We start from the raw sequence: 17,231 nt of genomic DNA on the forward strand, positions 1-17,231 counted from the left end.
TGGGATTCTGTGAAATTTCTGTCTGTATGTGCAAAAAGTATCCAAAACAACAGGAAATCTCATGACCACACTAAAATGTCTTTTTAAAAGTTTGATGCCTAATAGTATTTTTGCTTTTCCAAAATTTGAATATGCCCGCTCCAGGGTTCTCTCGTCCACATTATTTACCAGGCTTTATTTACAGCTCCTGTTCTGTGCATGGAGTCTAAATAGTCACTGGCACACAAATGGGTAGCCAAAACTTGACAGCTGCATTAGCTACAGGAAGGAAAAGTCTGGCCAAGATAAAAGCATACTCCTTGAAAGTGATCTGCTTACCCGAAGTTAGAGCTCTGATCCAAGCGAGGGGGTGTGAGTGGGTAACGCTGCTGGGTTTTGCTGACCGTGAGTCAGCAGTGCACTCTTGTGGCTGCAGGCCTGGCTGTGAACCCGGCACAGGGAGCCATCACCGCCAACAGCCCAGGCCGCTCACCGCCCTGGTGAGCCCAGACAGGGCCGGCACCTCAGAACACAGACACAGAGCAGGCCCTCTGGAGGGCCACCAAGATGACGAGAGAGGATGCAAAGGTGACAAGGTGCGGAAGGAACTGGATTTCTTGAGCTTTGAAGGAAAAGGCTGAGGGGAGCAGCTGCAATCTTCCTAAGCTTGTCCGAAGGGGAGTTGAAGAGATTCTGCGGCTGAAAACAAATCTGGGGTCTGGTTTATTAGTGAAAGAACTGGCACTCCCTTTCTGTGTTTTCTCAAATTTTGGAATTATAAACAAATGCAAACATTTAGCTTATATGTAATAAAGGATTACCTTCTTAATACTCCTAAAAGTTACTAAAAAGCACTGTAAGGAACCAAGAGCATTCAGGCATCAGAGGCCAAAGGTCCTTTCTAATTGACTGACATTTGTCCAATTAGCTCACATTCCCCATCAGAAATGACATAATATATGTTAATAGATAGTTAAGCTGAAGGATAGCTTTGGCAAGGATAATTTTTGACATGTTTGGACAAATGTATCTGCACAAATAGCCACCTTCAAGGTTTGAATAGTATGGCCAATGCCTTATTGCCATTGGTGATAGAGCAGGAGCTAAAGAAGAAGAATAACTGATGAATTAAGCATATACTAAGTAGTTTTATGTCTGCTCATGTATTTTTTATTCTCTGGCTCTCTAGTTTAGGTATGTAGGACCATTTCAGTTTTGCCTTTTGTTATTAACAGTATCTGAATTATTGCTGATGCAATCCTTCACAGCTTTCACTTGGCAGCTATTTATCCGCTCCAGCAAACATAACTTCCTTGTCTGTATTTTTAAGTTCCAACTTATATTTAATGACCTATATTTAATGAAAATGCCCAGCCATAAACCAGAGAATGGAAACTCTGAGCTCCTGGTGTGACTTACATGCCTACAGTCCTATGATTCACTGGCAAAGGTGCAGGTTCCCTGTATTTTATCTAGGTGAGGGCTATGAGTACATTTATATCCTGAAAATATCCCCTCACTTCATTATTTACTGTCTTGTCTCATCCCTAAGGCGAAATATCTAAATATGCACCTAGATATATCTGCTAGGAAAATATCATCTGAGGCTGTGACCTATTTTTCTGCAGCAAAACTCTATTCTTTCTTATGGAAACAATAAGGACTTCCAGTTAAGGGCTACCTTGTTCTGCCTATTTGTACAGCACTAAGTGAAATAAAACTTTATTCCATTACTTCAATATGACTAACTGAATTAATATACAAATTAAATATAGCTGCTTAAGCTGGTGATTGCTGAAATATTGGGAAGAAATGCATCTTCCTGTAATCCTCAATCAAAATAATCCGACAAAAATCACTTCTTATGGCATGTAAATATGTATTGGGATGGGGATAGAAATAATGATACTAGATGATCACATTCTTCATCACTTTTCTATGGCACAGAGAATGCCTTCCATTAAATGTCAGCCTTGACTGAATCTGATGGAGAACAGCAAGTGAACAACCTGATTTTGAGAAGTCTTTTAGGATACAGTGAGTTTGTACTATTTTATTATCTTCTTTACCATATTTATAATAATAAAAAAATTAAGATTCTATTAGATTTTTGTCTGCAATAAATCTTGGTGAAAATCTGAACCTGCATGACTTTTTAATGCCTCACATACCCTATGAATTATAATGCTACTTTTTATTGCTTTGGCCTTTTCAATATTCAGCAATTTATCTGACTGACCACTTTTGCTTTCCTCTGTTTATAGCTTTACTGACTTCCCTGGTCATAATCCTAAGTAAGCATATAAATAAAGATTTTTCATGGAACAAAATAAACAAAACTTTCAAAATTAAGATTAGATCAGAAATTAAAGCATATAGATTCTTCTCAAGTAGTCGCAAGCCTATACTGTATCATGAGTCAGAAGGTCTCAGAGACACTACCAAACAATGAAAGGTCAACTTGAAAACTGAACTAAACAGCCAGAAATTTATATTCACTGCAGAATTAACTCTGAATATACCTTGAGTATTGCCACAGTGTGCAACCCCCAACTCCATTTTACAAGATAACAATGAGCTGTGGGCTAGGTTAAGTGCCATGCACAAGGGTAATCCCTTTCCTCAAACACAGTTGTGTTCTGAGCTGGCACTGGCAGGTCTGAAAGGAGCATAGACACCAATTTAGTACACCTTGGTACCTTGTAGCATGAGGCTGTGAGCACATCCAGTGTCAATCAAATGCCATAGATTTTCTATACCTTCTCACAATTGCCTGTGAGGCCAGGAAAAAAAATCCACCAGGGTTATTTTCTTGAAAGCACTCGAAAAAACTCAGTGGACAGTGGATATGAAGCCCAGGAGTCTAGCTGCCTTATGCTGTTGAGTACAGTGCAGGAGCCAGCGTTGGCTGGCCTGATCAGGAAAACACTGCTGTATGTAAGACATACAGTAACAATATATATCAAAAACTTGTTAGTTTCTCAAAATATCTGTAATTACTGAAATTATGGCTGAGAAATTTACAGTGAGGAAACAGAAGACTATTGTTTATACACACTAAAATGAGTTGGCACTGTTGTGGTGGTCCCTCTGAAGTGTACAGTCCTACCCAATACACAGAAGAAAGAGCAGAACCATTTGAGGTAGTAGAGGGAAATGACACGATGGAGACCCTGAGAAATAATATCTAAAAACAGCCTTGCTGTTTCACGAAGCAGTATTATATCTTGTTATTTCTTTGTTTGTTCTTTTAGTTTTCCCCAGAATTTTGTTTTCTGAGGCATTTAACAATATATGTGGCACCATCTAGTGGCCTCAAAAATTTACTTAAATTGTGACCTGTTTCATAACAATAATGTTTTTTATGGACATCTAATGAATTACTTAGGTATAGAAATCCTGATAAACAAAACCTTGAACTTTTAGTCAAAGCTCGCACAAAAGTTTTATCACTGATGAAAATTCAGAATCACGTGTTAGAAATGTCTAACATAATACTTATAATAATTTATCATATTCTGATACTCTGATCTCAGATATCTGAATAAATGGGAATGCAATATCTGAATAAATGGGAATGCAATGAGGATGCAAGATTCTTCTTTGATGTGAAATTCCAAGTCCAAACAAATGGTAAAGCCAAAGGAGAAGTCTACTAATTGGACTCTCATTTGATGCTCAGTTCTTGGATTTCTGCTGCAGTGTACACTGGCTGATTCTAATGTATATAATGCAATGTATTAGCTATCACATCTTATGTGTTAATGGTTTCTGAGCCATGGGTTTCTCCCTCTCCTCAGATCTCTCATCTTTGAAAACTAGAATGCAAGGGATTTTTCCCTAAAATGCTTTTCAGATCTTCCATAAACTGAGCTGATTTGTAGGTCTGTAGATCTGTCCTCAGTCACTGAGTAGCTGGCATACTTTTATAATCATGAAGTTATATTGCTGCATTTCCTATGTCAGCCTAACCTCAGTCTCATCTCTCTTCTCGGGTAGGAAGTGAAGATCAGGTAATTCTGTTTTACCACCCTCATATGCACATATATACATATAACACAAACTAAGTTACTGCTTTCCTACAAGTCACTGCTCCTGTTTAGGACTGATAGAATTGTCTTTCTGTATTATGCAGAACAAGATGCACAAAAGCATGAATGTATTTGTACATAGTAGTAGTAGTAGTAGGGGAAGTTTGAAGAAAATGTTCAAACTATACAAGGGAGATTTGCAATAGATCTCATTGTCACTGCAAAATTTTCATTTTTTACTGTCTTCATGAATGAAAATTACTTTCTACTGCAAGATGCATTAGGTTGGCAAGCCCACAAAAAGTCTTTAGAAAGCAAATATATTATTCCTCATTATCTTTTTTTCTGGTTCATTTGTGGAATGTATGAGAAGGTGCATAAAATAATGAGGTTATCTATAATCCTAAACAAGTAGCAAGTCCCCAAAATCCTTCATATCAATGGAAAGTTTCTGAGCAGGGTTATTAAAAATCTGTAGAGTAATTATGTAACTCCTAGAAACCCAACTAGAATGGTGAAAGCAACCTGTATAAAAAGAAAGCTTGTAAATTCCTGTCTTTAGAAGGGCAGTTCATGCTGACTGACAAAGTGATAGGCTAAGATTAAAATTACCCTCATAACAAAAAATTAGATTACTTAAAGCTGTGAAGAGTTAAGGAATTTTTCTTCAATATTTCTGCTGCATATGTACATGGCCTGGTGCAGACAATCCCAATCTCACTTGACCTGTACTATGGAGCAACTTACCTTCAGGTTAAAAATGGCTAATCTTTCAGAAAAACCAATCAGTTCATGTGATGTGCTACATTTACTCTGCTCCACTGCTTTTATCTGGCCTGGAGGTAGCTAGTTTGGAGACATTTTTACTTTGTCCTATGCTGTGGAGCTGGTTTATCCTAAATCTCCTTATCTGAGCAAGGTACAGTGTGTGGATTCAGCAGTCATGCTTTAAATAGCAACTATTTACAATCTTTATTTTCTGGGGAAGAAAAATAAAAATTAAAAACAAACAAACAAACAAAAAACCCCCCAAAAAACCAAAGAAACCTCTCTGCCTTTTCTCATATTTGCAGTCTGTCCTAGTCTGCAATTGCCTTCAAATGTGATTACTGTTCAACTATTTTTCTCTAGAATTCCTATAGTATGAAACAGCACTCCTTCCTTATTGATTTCTAAATATTTCTAAATTTGATCTCTTATTAAGATAATTTTTCCATCATTAAATAACAATGACAAATGAAATGAAAAATAATTTGACTAAAACTTTTCTAAAAAATTAGCTACCTCATAGTGAGTCAAACCCAGATATGTGCATTCTCCCCTTACTTACTGCCTCTTGAAACTAAACCAGCTGCTGTTGGCTTTGTTGCTACATCAGATTCAACTTTGGAAAGGACATGGTAATGAGAGCTGACAAGTGGGAATTCTCTGATTCAAAAACATCTAAAAATTCTCTGGATAGGTAAGAAAAAATTCTAGTAATCTGCAAACACCACAGATGGCCATGTAGATGGGTTGAAAAATGAGATTTCTTTCTGCCAGTAACAAATATTCACGGCTTTGCTAAAGAGGCAATTTAAAAGAAGGTTGAAACAAATCCAGAGGTGGAAAAATGTATAAAGTACAGACCTCAGAAGCCTTTATGAATACTTAATTTCAGAAGGATATGAATAAAGAATATCCCCATGTGAAACAACAGATGTGAAAATCAGACCCCAGAGTAATGACAGTTAAGCATTTGAACTTTCCATATGGAATACTGATATAATTCTTGCATATATTCAGTCTTATTAAAATTTTTCTTACTCCTCTGGAGAAAATTCCAAGGAACCCAATACTAGAAATTGTTTTCTAAATTACTTGAGATTGTATTTGCAAATCCTAATAACAATTCATTATGGTTCCCTACATCAACTTGCTCAAGCTTTTAGAAATCAGCTGTGAAAACCTCATGTGAAGTTTGCAGCCAATGAATTTACAGGAGCACGATTTTCTCAGTTGTTAGATTGTGAGGCTGGGTGCATAAGGCTCATAAGAGTTTGGGATGCCAAACCCCTGCAGTGCTTGGTTTCTTTTTGTCTGTTCTGCTGCCCAGTGCAACTCACAATGATCTTACAAAGATTGGGAGAAAAAGAGAAAGGCTAGCAGGAAGCAGCCAGTGTAAATTCCCTTTGCACTTGCATGCAGTTGCTGAAACCTGAGACAAGTCAGGATAAAATCTGCCAGGCTGATTTGAAGCCTTGTTTATATAAGTAAAAATGTGAAGGTACAAGGATCACAAATGATAACCAAATGAATGCCCAGAATGACCAAATCCACGGCTGTTCAGGAGTTACAGTCCTAAATTCTGTGTGGTCATTGTGGGATAACCCCAGTCAGCAGCTTGGCCCTACTCAGCCACTTCCTCTTTCCAAGAGAATTGGGATGGTAAAAGTGAGAAAAATTGTGCATTGAGACAAAGACAATTTATTAGGTAAAGCAAAAGCTGGGTATGCATGAAAAGTGAGAACTGACTCACCACTTCCCCTGGGCAGGCAGGTGTTCAGCCATCCCCAGGAAAGCAGAGCTGCATCACACACGATGGTTACTTGGGAAAACACCATTATCTCGGAATACTTCCCCTTCCCTTTTCTTTCACCCAGGTTTTATTGTTGAGCATGATGTTGTACAATATTGAATATCCCTTTGGTCACTTGGGGTCAGCTGTCCTGACTGTGTCCCCTCTCAGGTTCGAGTAGCCCCCCGGCCCACTAGATGATCAGGAGGTGTGAGAAACTGGAAAAATCTTGGTGCTGTGCAAGCACTACCCAACAATGGCTAAAGCATTCCTGAGTCACCAACATTGTCTTCATCCCAGACCAGAAACACCATTCTATAATATGAAGAAAAATAGCTCTATCTTAGCCCAAACCAGTAAAATTATACAGAAATTATATAATAATAGAATGATTTTGTCACAGGCAGACTCAAGGTTTCACAGCAGTATTTCAAAATTAATGAGGTTAAAATTGCAAACACCTGCTTGGACTTTCTGACCCAATGTGGCATGACTGCTTGAGAGAAGGGAGATAAAAGGAAGAACAGCTCTTCTCTGGCTCCATGCTGGGATCTTTCCAGACCTCCTTTGTCTACCAGCAGGAGGATGAGGGAAAACAAAGCCAGGGAGTGGGATAAATTTTCTCATTATTAAGGCTGAGAAGACTGTATAATCTCAACAGAACCAGGTGGTGCCTGGGGGAGCTGCTCTTCTATAACCATGATTTTTGCATCTCTTTTGCTGCCTTAGGCAACTGCCTACATGGTCTGGGCCTACAGCTGCCCCCTGCCTTGGCAGATATGCTCCATAACATTAGTATGCCAGGCTGAAAAATTTCACTGGGGATCTGTCTCATTATTAATTATGTTTTTGAGTTACAAGTATGAAAAACTGTATTATTTTGAATGACGATTAAACTAAAAAGTTTGGGTTTTTTTTTTTATAGAGAGTATACTAGTGACACAGAGGATACTACAAGAATAAGGTGCTCATAGTTGGTGTTTCTCTGTTAAGGAGCACTAAGGCTCCCACTGCCATCCTGACAGGGAGTCAAGAGAGGTTCTGACCTCCCAGAGCTGAGGTGTTGCTGAGAGAACGCCACTGTAAAGTTCTGGGAATTTTTCAAGAGCCCTCTCCTGGAAACACAAGCCCAGTTTATCCCCCTTAAAAGTAAAGGAAGCAGGTGGAGCAAGTGACCTCCTTGGCTTAACTGTGAGCTTCTGAATCTGCTCTAAACCAAAAAACAAGCAATTCACAGATGGACAAGCAGATGAACACCTTTTGGGAACTACAAAGGTATTCTGGGGTTTTCTTAATAGTTAGAGATAGTCCTTAACTCTCTCTTCACTGAACTCTGAGATATTCCATCTACATGCTAAAGAAAAATTATCTGAATAAAATATAAATAACTATTGGGTCTGGGTCTAGATGATATGTGAAGGGGCTACTCAAGTGCTTTAATAAACAGATAAAACTGTGTGTAGTTAATTCTTACTGGAAAAAGACACATTCTTCTTGTTATAATTTCATTATCTTAAAACCACTGTTAACAGGTCTGCAGTGGAACACGCACTTAGTTCAGTGGTTGTTCCTGTTCCATTATGAGGATTGAAGCTTTCAACAAATGTCATGGCAATTAGCATTTTATGCAGTGCCATGAAGAAATGGCTGTTGGAAAAATCAACAGCTTTTTTAAAAGTCAGTACTTTTTGCCTGTCTTTATGAAACCATTGGCCACTCTGGAATTTTAGGTGACATAATTGCTGCAAGAATTATGTCTCTGTGTGATGTTTGGTTAGGGCATCTGGTCATTACAGAAATGAAACTGCCAACAGTTGTGGTAGCAATCTTCACCACTGCACATGGGTATGGTTCAATTGTCCATTTCTGTATGGCAAATAAGTCTCCTTCAGGGCAAGAAATCTTTCAATAGTAATATTTTTTATTTTAATTTGCTCCAGAGATACTTGCTCTAAGATACAGTTTGTGCAGCAGCATGTACTGACTGTATTGCTTCTTGCTCTCCACCTTGAATGTTGCTAGTCCTCTCTGACAAAGCTGCAAAGACAGTCTCTTTCTGCATGAAACCTCTGCATCCATTATCAATGTTCCCACTGGCAAACACTGACAAGTGATGCTCTCTCAACAATATGCTCATGTGAAGGAGGAAAATAGAGCTGTGCTTCAATAAAAGCTCTGCTCTCTGTGTTTGTAAGATTTATAATAGCCAACTTTAGCAACATCAGAAAAGCCAAAAGTGGGTTTTGCTTCTTTTGGGCCTAGCAAACAATTTTGCCAGAGAGATCCTGCCAGCAACAGATGGTCCCAAAACACATGACAGAGCTACATGGGCAAAGAAGAACCTCAGCCCATTCTGGAAGTGCATGCACCACCGCTGTTAGCTACTGCTATCACAGTAATGTAGCTGTGCCAGTAAAACCTAGATGATTTTGACATCAACTGACACTAGGCAGTGCTTGGGAGGGAAAAACATCAAAGAAAATACAGTTTCTGACCAGTATGCTTGGAATATTTAACAGACAGTATATTCTTCAGGTTGCCTACAAAACTGTGCAATGCTTTTCATTGAACTATAGAGCTCTCAAACCATAGGTCTCTTCTTGGAAGAGTCACCTTCCTTATTGTAAAATATCCATTTCAGCTTGAGGTACACAAAAATTTATTACCTGTTTTACATCATCTCAGATCTACATCTGTGCTCTTACAGAGGCCATGTCAGAAAATAAAACCTCAACCTATTAATCTACACAGCTGGAATGAGAAGCATATGCTACACGATATGCAAATATCACATATAAACTGGCTTTTAACGGGAAGAAAACACATGGGGTTTTGGAAAGAGTCTGTGTTAATTCCTCTATTCCACTAAAAGCACTGATGGAACTAAGCTGTTCACTATTTCAAAGCAAAGGACTAATTTAAAGCATTTCATAGGCTTGGTTTTCCTGATTCTTGAAGGAAATATATTTATTAGATGTGCCAGAGTCATCCCTTGGTTGGTTCAGGCTGTCAGGCACTGTGGGGCACACCTGCAGCAGCAGAGGTGAGCTGTGAAGCAAACCATCTCCCCAGGGTGGCCAGTCCTTCAAAAAACTTATTGTCATCATCATCTTTTGTCATAAGAAGGTAAATTGCTCAAATTGCACTTACAAACTTTCAGGGGACATTTATTTTATACTCATATTGCAAAGCTCTGTCTGTATACATCACTTTAATTTACAAATAAGAAATATTCTGTTTTTTTTAAATGTGTTTATTTAAATTTACTAACACTGCATGAGAGTAAATACAAAGGTGTCTCATGTATCACCAAATTTCATAGTGTATATTGAGATCTTTTACCCATAATAGTACACAGAAACACTGTATAAGTAGTTTGTAGACCTCTTTTCCCCAGGATTTCTTCATTCATATTAGCACTCTGAGCTTGACTGCTGCTTCTTTTTGTACATCTGGACCCAGGCAACAGGTCATTAAGTTAGTTTCATGATATGTAAACACCCACTGTAATTTGGCAGCTAGAGTAGATTTTGATAGACACCACTTTTTTGAAACCTAGCATAACTGAAATGTGTACCTACCACAAGACTACTAATAGCCATTACAAGCAGCTACAAAAGAAGACAGTAAATAAGCTCTGTAATTGGAAACGTTATGTGTTCTGCTGGAAGAAAATGTGATTTTAGCAATTACTTCAGAGTTATTGGACAGATTTCACTCCACAGGCCAGATAATATCTTCACAGAACAAGTGTACTGGTAGATAAGTGACAGTAGAAGATGATGCCAAATTGTGCTGAGACAAGTTTCAGGACTGAGCCAAAATTTGCTGTGTGCAATGGTTCTGATGCTTAAGAGCAGTCAGTATAACTACACACACAAGATAAGGCTAAACACTGATGCAGCTTTTTTTCAGAGCTGGGAAAAATACGATGCATAAAGTAAGGACATTGTTTGCATAAAACAAATTACTAAATATAGCTCCAATAAGGGCAGCTTTGCTGTCATTATTTTATTTTAACATAACTGAGCTGCTTTGATTCAAGTAAATAGGCAAGTTTAAGCTGGTTCTCTTTTTGTTTTAAATTAAGATACTAGAGGCTCTTTTATTATTTTGGTTTTGCTTAATATTTCATCCCATTGTTTTCCAGTTGTATTGGATATATATCAACTTACACATCAGAATCTAACACAAGCTTCAGCGATTTATTTCCTTACTCCTGGGCTTGCAATCTTTATTTTATTTCTCCCTGGCTCTCCTCTAATCACAGCTTGAAATGGAGTAAAATTGAATAGGACTTCTTGTGACAATCTGCTAAACACACAGAAGAACAATATACTGGAGATGTTGGAGTTTATTTCTGGTACCAAAACTTATGTCTAAAGTGGCTTCTGAAAATAACACCAACTGATTTAGAACTAGTGTTGAGCATTATATTAATGGACATAACTTACCACCAAACCCTCTTGGTGAATGCTATTGGTGATGTCAATGATACTACATTGGAACAAACCAGGAGCTGGGGGTGTTGCTGAATTGTCAGAGCCCATTTTGCTAAGATGCTAGTAAAGTTTGCTTTGTAAAATTTTAGACACCTAAGAAAGAACTTTACATTAGAAAGCAATTATCTCTAGGATTCCTTTAGACAGTAGTAAGCAATATTTCTGTTCTGAATTATCTTCCAGAGGACTCAGAGCCTTTTTGCTGCTCTCCAGAGGCAGAATCCAGTCCCTTCCCAGTTAAAACCATGGAGATGGAGTTCAAGACTTTAGGTTCCAGACACTGTACTACACTTCAACCTGAGCTAGACAATCCACTCACTGGTTTCACATAATTTCTGGTTCCTGTTCAGAGCCAGTGACCTCACAGGCAATCTGATGTGATCCCCACTTTTACACCTTTTATTATATGTGTTTTGGCACTTGGCAGACACATGAAATGTATGCAGGTCTTTTCAGCTAAAATAGCTTGCAAACTATATATTATGCAGTATCTAATGTGTAGGACAGTTTTTCCCTGCATATTTTGAACAATTATTCTATACAGGAAAAATATTTTTTTTCCTCTCCAAATCATCTCCTCCTTCTTCCTACTGCTACTGCTATTGCTACTACTATTCATATCCATATTCATACTATTATTGTTATTATTTAGAAGTCTAAACTGTTGTGTTTCTGAAAGCTCCTAGCACTTTAATAGAGGTGTGGCACATGACTGATGGTAGAATAGCTGTAGTGCCATTTCTTCCTTCCTCATAAAGGTATAGGGGCCAAACATTGCCACAAGTAAGGGAGATATGATTTATTTTTAAATTAGCAGATAGTTTTCTAATTTCAATCCACAGACAGTAAAACATTTCTCAAAGGCACTAAAGCCTCAATATCTTTTCCAGATGTTATTGTTACAGAGGGACTATATCAAATAAAAGATGTTGGTATCCAATGTGGCTGTTTAAGTGCTAAATGCCAAACTTGACAGACTAAATTAAGATACAGCGATTTTCATGTCCTCTTATTTCTTTTGCCATAGGGCTTGCCTCAGAGCAACAAGTCCTTGTCAAACATAGCTAACTGCAGCTACAACTCTCATCTAACCTCTTACAAGGTGAAAGTATAGTTCATTTCATCTGTGGTGCTTGGCATTCCTGAGAATCCCATTCAACAAGCGTGAAAGAGGACATTCCTTCACCCAGAGCTTAATGGACAACAATTGTATCGGGAAGTTACAGCAGTTTTTTGTTTTTTGTTTGGTTTTTTTTCCTCTTGTCTGGGGAGTCCTGATTTAACATCAACCTTCAAGTAGAAAAGTGACTTTACTGTCAGGAAAACTGAAAAGGATCATCTTGGTGGAAGACTTCCATTTTGTACAAAACAAGTATCACTGACACAGAAACAGAATCTCAGGTATAAAAGTGCAACCACTCTGCTGAAGGTCTAAGGTTACAAAAGCTTCCTTGTAGTGCTTTCTCCACAGATAAGCAGAAGGGATTTTAAATGCGAAAATTTTCATAGCATATAAATTAGAGTTTTTAACATTTTAAACAGCATAGAACTGAAGATGGGAAAGCAATTTTAAAACTGTCCAGGCTTGATTCCAGACAACTCACTGGCTTCCCAGGTCACAGAAGACTGTGCAATTCTGTCTGGTCCTGAGGGTGGACCAGGCAGGTTCTCCAGATTTTCCACCCCCAACTCTGTCCAGTCTGTTCCCCTCTTCCCCTCATGGCAGTAGGATCTCCTCTTGGTCATCCCTTCTCCAGGCTGGAAAAGCCCAGTCTGTGTTGCCTCTCCATCACGACCTAAGAACCTGCATTCATTCTGGATAAAAATTAAAAATGTCAAAGTAGATCAAGAGAGAGTTGGAGAACTTCTGCTTATTAAATGGGTGTCTTGCTCTTAGCTTGTTTCTATAAGAAAGCTGCTGATGCACAAGAGGGCAGTATGTCACAGGGAAATCTAGCTTTGGCATTACAGAGTACACTGCTGCTGTTTCTGGCATAAAAATTATTTGGGGCTGATGTATCAGCTCAGTTATTTTAAATCCAGTCATTGAGCCAATTTAATGAGCCCAAGGAACTAAGCAAATTAACCATGTTTTCCTACAATTTTTCCAGACTTTACATCTTTATTGACTATATAGGCTTTTTAAATACCATTTCAAACTAATGCATATAGGGAATTCTGCCAGGAGTGACAATATTACAGTGCTGCTCCAAGCTGCAGCCAAAGTGTGATAATGGCAACGATTGCCTCAGCAGCAAGTGCTGGCTCTGATGATTCAAGGTCACCTCTCTTTTGCAGCAGATGAACTTCCAAAAACTGGTGTTTCACCACCCAAAGGAATCTGGAATTGAGTTTTTCCTCCTGTGCAATTTCAGGAGAGTTAAAGTCGATTTGTGATGAATATTCAGATAGAGTATTTTAACTTACCTGGACATGAAATAAATTTTCATTGTGCCTAGGATTCAATATGACAAATTAATTTAGGTCTTACTGTATTTTAAAGCCTCTTAAGACACCAAGCTATGTAATTATCACCATCTTATCTATTCAATATTCTGTTTTACATTTTGAGAACACCTCTGTGGTGTAGTAGTGACATTATTAATATGTCTGGTTTTATAGTATATAAAAGCTGGGACTGTCCACAAACGTGTTTATGCCGCAGGTATGGAGAGCAAAATTTGCACACTGTCATAATTCGTTACCTTAAAAACCACTGTAAACTTCTTAGCCATAGAATAAACAATCCAAGTACATCAACGTTCCTCATCATACCAGAAAGTCTCTTCTATTGAGGCCAGTGACTGGGATATTACAAGTCAAAACATCTGGCTCATGCCAATATTGTTATTCAAAAGGGATAAGTGCAAAACAAACAAATTGGCAGTGCCCTACATTAGAAAACCTTTAAAAGAACCAATACTATGGAAGTGTAGAACAATGACATGCTGGGGGGAAAAATACAAAAATATAGCTTATGAAATATCACTAATTTGCTTTAACAGTATATTTCCCAGGATTCACTGCATGTGGAATCCTGACAAATATAATAATGCTGATGTGCAAGCTATTCATTATTTTGTACTCCTCAGTTCAAGTGTTCCCTTAGCAAAAGAATATTGTGCCCAGACTCATCAGAGAGAAGGGCAATGAGGAGGGGGAAGGAAAAGCAAAGTTTAAATTTCTTTTGCAGTGTCTTAGGTGTTTGGGTCCCTAATCTCTTTTTCAAAAACAGAGTGTAGACAGCACAGCCACAAGACATCCTCAGCAACCTTGTACACTACTGGAACACTAATTTGAAAATATGCTTGGAAACTTATTTCAAGATATGTTTTTCAGCAAGAAGAGTCATTGAAATTGCAATCTTCCCTTCCATACAATCCTTTCTAGAGGATAAATTCTCCACACTGATAAAGTAATTTGGCAGATGCAGTCACTCAAGTGAATATTGTTCATTTGATATCAAGTAGCTTGCAAAATAGAAAGAATAAACCATCCAGCAAATAGATCTGCTTAAAATGAGAAATATCTTGCATTCTTATGTACCAGGAAGCTGAAAAACTATTCTCTTAAAATTCCTACTTTATTCCCAGAGGCTGGGAAATTTCTAAACAGGGCTGAAAACCATTTAAGCTATATGAAGGGAATCAGTCCCTGAATGCTTAGAAATATAAATCAGCCTGTTCATTTGAAAACTGTTGGGGAGGATGAAACAGGGAAACCTTACGAATATGATTGTTTAGCAAAAGATTCTGAAAATATGAAGCCCAGAATCAAAGTAGAAATGAGAGCTAGCTTTGAGTCATGGGATACTGAGTGCTATCCAGTTTAAAAAACTCTTGGTAGTCTCCACTTGGGATAGTCTGAGTAATTTGAATTTTTTCAGAGCTTCATTTCTTTGTCTTCAAAGAAACAGCTTTGAATTCAGTCATACATTTATTTCTGGTGTGTGGACAATAAATGTCTCTGACAAATCTGGAAACATGATCACTGCTAAGTTTTCAAGATCTATCCTCAAGCTGAGAGAAAATCCAATGAAGACCACCATCATTTCAGTAATTTGTGTTAAACCTGGATGCATATTTAGCAGCATTTATCTTAGCTCCACCTACTCCAGTTTGTAATAGAGACAAAACTATCCAATATCCTATATAGGATACAGGATATCCTATTCTGTGCTTATCGTGCAAAAATATTCAATACCAAATGTCATCTTTCACGTATTTGTAGTAAAACCTTAATATAGCTGTAAATATAACTGTAAATGTCAGTCAGCTAGGTGGCATGAAAATAAAAGCTGAACACATATTTCTAAAGTATTGCTTCTTATTCTTGCCAGAGGAATTTTCTTCTTTTCTCACATATACATTACGAATACCTATTATTAGATAACTAAAACATCTCAATTTTAAAAAATGCATTAAAACACCTATTATCTTTATTAAATATTATTAGAAAACACCTATTATTTTTATTAAATATTATTAGAAAATGCATGTTTTAAAAGATTTTTTTTATTTATTTATTGTAGGATTTAAAATCTTTTGACATATTCCCTACTTCTTTCCCCAGATGGAGAAGTTCCTGGCAAACATGACTACAGTTAGGGATGGGGCAGTACCAATAGGAAGGCTCTGGAAAGTTCACTTACACTCAGCCTACATCTATTTGCAGAGAAATACAGTGTTATTGGCTGTTTGCATTGTAAGGTTGCCAGGGTCTGTATATGCAGAATTGACAAACAGAAAATGCCTCAACTACAGGCAGTTCACAAACAGGCTTTAATGAAAAGGCTTTCTCACTGTGGAACCTCAACAATCATTTCCTTGATAACCAGCAGTCCATGAAAGTGGAAAGATACATGGATTTTTCAGTAATGTTGCCACAGAGCAAAGGAAATCTCTCTGCTCCAGACACCATTCTTCTGTAAAAGACTGTATGGGGGATTTTTGCAACTTCTCATACAATGTCAGTGATGCAAAATTTACACTCTTAGAAGTGTGTGTGCAAATTTTCCCTTTGAAACAGGTGGAGTTGGTAGGGATGTCTCTTTTGACATTGTCTTTTTTTTTTTTTTTAATGATTTCTATTTTTTAGGTGATTTTTATAATTTTCTCATATTTCCCCACCAAAGATATTTCAAAATCCTGCCCCACTGCTCATTTTCTTTCTGTTTGATATTTTGTGGCTATACTTATTTAATACAGGATTACAGAGAACTAAACAACTCCTATAGCTTCTCTCACAACTCCTTGTGTTTATTCAGTTCACAGCTCTCTAGGTGAAACTGAAAAACAAGTTTAGTGTGAGACTAAAGACAGTCAACTGTGACAATGAAAAGGAAAAATCAGATGTTTTATTGAAGCTCATTATGTTATAACCACTATATAAAAGATTAGTGCAGTTTATAAGCATCAGCACTCATTTCCACAGGTTACTGTTACTGTGTTTTACAAAGACCATCGAGTCACCAAGAAAGATTTTGCAATGTGCCAATTCGTAAAGAATTCCATCCAGCTCCTAGTGTATATTCTGTTAGCCACATTGTCCAGCACAGGGGAGAGGAATAAATGCCTTCTGACTTTGTCTCCTAATCATGTGAGCACCATAGGGTATGCTTAGGTTACAAAGCATTTTGGTGATGGCCATGGAATGCCCATGTAAACCCAAGGTCTCTAACCTAGTTAGAAAGGTCCAATAAATTACCTGGTGATTACTGCTGTCCACACACCCCTCTCCTGAGACCAGGAAAATTCTCCCCTGTGGAAACCTGATGGGATTTATTGGGTGAGATGCCCAAACACTGGAATGAGACTGAACAAAAACACACACTTTTATTCATGATCATATATTTATAACCAGGTACCATTCCTGTGCTAATGTATGAGCACAGAGAAATGCATTGTCATTGGAACATATTACAGAGCACAATAATTTATTCTTTAAAAAAAAATAAAATAAAAAAAGATCAGATGAATGAAAGATGATAAAATGGATGGAAATTGAATATGTCCTATGATTTCATCTGGAAATGCATTGAATGAAGGAAAAAAGTGTGTCTAATGAAGAATACCAAAATTCATGTATGTTTGGTTTACCTTTTTATTATATACATATTTCAATTTTATTGCATTATTTTTTTGTTTTAAAAGCTGAAGTAAT

The 17,231-nt window shown here is 37.5% G+C and overlaps 2 long non-coding RNA genes across 6 annotated transcripts in view; one reads left to right on the forward strand and one right to left on the reverse strand.

Annotated features, from left to right (window-relative positions):
• The window catches only part of LOC111930343 (uncharacterized), a 60,986-nt gene extending 60,578 nt beyond the window's left edge, over positions 1–408 (reverse strand). For 3 of the 5 annotated variants that reach the window (XR_015288798.1, XR_015288795.1, XR_015288797.1), the window contains exon 1: positions 319–397. This is a non-coding gene — a long non-coding RNA (uncharacterized LOC111930343). Of the gene's footprint in view, positions 1–318 lie in introns of all 5 variants that reach the window. The other 2 variants (XR_015288794.1, XR_015288796.1) reach the window with 2 other exon arrangements.
• Positions 390–15,385, forward strand: LOC111930345 (uncharacterized). The gene is made up of 3 exons (XR_002865136.2): positions 390–575; positions 1,927–2,016; positions 12,097–15,385. It is a non-coding gene; the product is annotated as an uncharacterized LOC111930345 (long non-coding RNA).
• The last annotated feature ends 1,846 nt before the right edge of the window (positions 15,386–17,231 follow it).

Source organism: Cyanistes caeruleus, chromosome 6 (assembly GCF_971803275.1).
Source record: "Cyanistes caeruleus chromosome 6, bCyaCae1.hap1.1, whole genome shotgun sequence".
In the NCBI taxonomy this organism is placed as follows: domain Eukaryota; kingdom Metazoa; phylum Chordata; class Aves; order Passeriformes; family Paridae; genus Cyanistes; species Cyanistes caeruleus.